Source organism: Mus pahari, chromosome 22, assembly GCF_900095145.1.
Source record: "Mus pahari chromosome 22, PAHARI_EIJ_v1.1, whole genome shotgun sequence".
NCBI classification, from domain to species: Eukaryota; Metazoa; Chordata; class Mammalia; order Rodentia; family Muridae; genus Mus; species Mus pahari.
In genome coordinates this window covers 41433362-41437204 of record NC_034611.1, presented here as the reverse complement: position 1 = coordinate 41437204, position 3843 = coordinate 41433362, and the positions used below count along the sequence as shown (strand labels likewise).

Sequence of the window (3843 nt, the reverse complement as noted above, 5' to 3'; positions counted from 1 at the left end):
CCTGGAACTCACTCTGTAGACCAGGCTGGCCTCAAACTCAGAAATCCGCCTGCCTCTGCCTCCCAAGTGCTGGGATTAAAGGTGTGTGCCACCACGCCCGGTGGCAGGCAGATTTCTGAGTTCAAGGTCAACCTGGTCTACAGAGTGAGTTCCAGGACAGCCAAGGCTGCAAAGAGAAACCCTGTCTGGAAAAAGCCAAACAAACAAACAAACAAACAAACTAGGAATCAAGGTCAAATGATCATTTGAGAAGTCAAAACACTGTTAAAATATTCCCTATGATGTAAAATATTCAAATAAAATTATCCTTACCTCTGTACTTTAAAAATCTTTATTTCCTGGGAACCCAATTACTCTCATGACTTTAATTACAAGTTGCAAATGAATGTAACTTTTGAGCTAGTACACTGTCTTAGGGTTTTACTGATATGAACAGACACCATGACTCTTATAAGGCTCTTATAAGGACAACATTTAATTGGAGCTGGCTTACAGGTTCAGAGGTTCAGTCCATTATCATTAAGACAGGAGCATGGCAGCATCCAGGCAGGCCCGATACAGGAGGAGCTGAGAGTTCTACATCTTGTTCCGAAGACAAACAGGAGAAGACTGGCTTGTAGGGAGCTAGGAGGAAGGGTCCTAAAGTTCACACCAACAATGATGCACTTCTTCCAACAAGGCCACACCTACTCCTATAAGGCCACACATCCTAATAGTGCCACTTCCTGAGCCACACATATTCAAACCATCACACACACAATTCCTAATTTCTGATTTCGGTTCTGGTGAATGTTATCCACCAGAACCACACTTGGAAAGAATAGGAAACATAATGTTGAGAAACCCTGAACCACGTCTGCTTCAAATAAGAACAAATGTCTCTTGTTTTAGAGATCTTCTAACAGAAGCTATACCATCCTATAACAGAGATCAAACTTCAAGTGTTGAGCGACCAGCAGGGAATTAAGACACAACTTGAAACGACACCAGGTCAACATGTGCATAGGTATTGTGTCAGTGTGTGATACACGTTCTTCAGAGTTTAGGGATTGATTTTACAACAGGGAGAAGAGTTAGCTGAGGGCCACAGGTATGGAGGAGGAGGAGGAATTGGGACAGTAATCTACCCGGGAGGACTAGGCAGGGTCAGGGTTGATGGCTCAGCTGATTTCACAGCCCTGTAGTTTAACTCCATCAGTCATTCATGCAATCTGCTTTATTCTTTCCTTGAATGTAGAGGACTGATCCTGCAAGGCTGAAACACTCGTGACTCCTGGCCATACACTATTGTTTTAAGAACTGTTTTTAATTGACTTTGACCTCATGCCTTCAGACACCAGAAACTCATTTCTGAAGGCACTAGAATCGTGGAGGTGAGGTCTTTTTTTTTTTTTAATTACTTTTATGTGAATGTATGTTCTACCTGAATGTATATATGTGTACCATAAGGATACTTCATTCCCACAAATGGGGGAGGTAGTCGGATCCCTTAACTGGTGCTTCAGATGGGGCGAGCTTCCATTTGGGTGCTGAGAACTGAAACTGGGTCTTCAGTAAGAGTGGAATGGTCTTACTCAGTGAGACATCACTCCAGCTAAGATGAACGTTTAGCACAAACAATTGGTTGGAGTCAAAAACATGTTTAAATTAATATAAAATATGATTATTTGACCTTAATTCTCCCCAAATCATATCCAAATTTCATAACCCAAAGCTTAATCCTAACCCTCTGACTCTAACCCTAACTAACCAGTAACCCTAAATCTCTCAAAGCTAACTATAACCCTAACCACAACCCTGAAGGTGACTCCATGCAGTCAGCTTCATTCTTTGTCTAACCCTAGATCCTAGTCACTAACCCTAACCCTAACATTAACCCCTAACCTTAAGCCTATAACCCATAACAACCTTAATTCTAGGATTTTATTAAGCACGCAAGGTAAACCAATTTGGATGTAGTAAATGTTTAGATTGCCCAAATACTCTCATGTTAATAAGTATTACATATAAAGTCAGCTATAATAGCTGAGGGTAGTTTATCTCTAGACACATCTCCTTCTTTCTTGAAGCCTTGTTCCTTGTGTGCATGGACGCCACGTGTGGATGCATTTGTGTGTAGGTGTGCTTCTTTTTCCTGTCTAGTGATCTATCTACGCTAGCCAGGGAATACTTGTTTTGGGTCAGGTTTTTGTTTGTTTGTTTGGTTTTTTGGTTTTTGGTTTTTTTTTGTTTGTTTTTTTTGTTTTGTTTTTTTTTGTTTTGTTTTGTTTTTGTTTTTTTTTTTTTTTTGTAGCACTGGCTGTCCTGGAACTCACTTTGTAGTCCAGGCTGGCCTCGAACTCATATATCCACCTGCCTCTGCCTCCCAAGTGCTGGGATTAAAGGCGTGTGCCACCATGCCCGGCTTGTTTTGGGTCAGTTTTATGTGCTGGTTTTGGATCAACTTTCTCTGCCTTTCCCAGGAGACCTCTTTTCCCACTTGGGTTTTGGGAATTTCCTGCAGGTTTTTGTAAATGTGAAAGAGCTCAAGACAGGGGGTGACCAATTCCCCATATGTAGTTTCCTGGATGACTCAGTGAAGTGGCTTCTGACCCAGGAACAGGTATATTTGTTCTGCTTTCCTGTGAGGTCTCTTCAGGTCACGTGTTGCTCCCCTTGACACCGCCACAGTCCTGGGTGGGAGGGAACAACTGTTTCTTGTCTTCAGGGTCATTATCATCAGTTGCTCATACAATCCCTAACGTAAAAGCTTGACGAGGTCACGGGAGAAGAAGCTGAAAATTTACGAATTTGAGGTGCGTCAGGAAACAAAGGCCAAATGACAATAAATCAGTTTCAAGAACAACAAAAAACCGAGACAAACAGAACAGAAACAAGATACCTTCAAAGTCCCAAAAGCAATGAGAGCAAGCAAAACAAACCAAAAGTGCCTTCAGAAATCTAAAAGCAAGCAAGCAAACAAACAACTCCAAGTGTTAAGATCAAAATGTGTCCAAAGACAACAAACAAGAAATGACATCAGACGGTCTCGACTCAGTGGGTTCATTCCTGGCTTCCATTCTGGTGATTCTACCAGTGAAACGTGGATAGATGGTTCCGGAAATAAATCCCATGTTGCAGGATCAATATTGTCAACACAGAGCCAACAGCACCTATTGTAACGTGTCCCAGACGTTAGCACCAGTCCATGATGGAAGAGCCCTTCAGGTTGTAAAACTCAGGGTGCTGGCAGCACCATCTCAGTCAAAACTAAAACAGAGGCCTAATCCGTCAACGTCCACAGTTCTGGGAAAGTCTCTAAATGGACTCACCTTGCCTTCTGAATTTGTAGTTAGTTCTGCTTCTGGCTAACTGCTCTTGTTAACTGAAGGATGTCAACCCAGAACATGGTTTTGTGCGTCATAGCTCCCCCCTAAGAAAGGCTTGGGGCTGCACTGGGATCCCCCTGCTGGCTAACACAGACTTTCTGTCGGCATAAATCCACCTCCGATGAGTCTTCTCGAGTAGATAGCCCACAACCCTCATCTTCAAAGAGACTGGAATATCGTTTGATCTTGAGCCATTCTGAATGACCGCTGTCTGGGAGCATGAATTCTATGTTCCTACATGCATTTATCTGACAGAGAAGCTCCCAGTTTTTCTTGGCTAGGCACTGAACCAACAATCAGAAACCTAATCTGTAGTCGTTGCGTACAATGAACACAAGGTGGCGCAAGCTCCCCTCAGCATGGCAAGGAGGACCATGAAGCACAGAAAGTCCTGTGGTTTCATTAGTCAAACCACTTTCTCTCTTCTCTCTCTCTCTCTCTCTCTCTCTCTCTCTCTCTCTCTCTCTCTCTCTCT

At 42.9% G+C, this 3843-nt stretch overlaps 1 pseudogene; it reads right to left on the bottom strand.

Moving 5' to 3' along the window:
- LOC110338723 overlaps nucleotides 1–3843 on the bottom strand; it is a 7938-nt pseudogene that overhangs the window by 1060 nt on the left and 3035 nt on the right.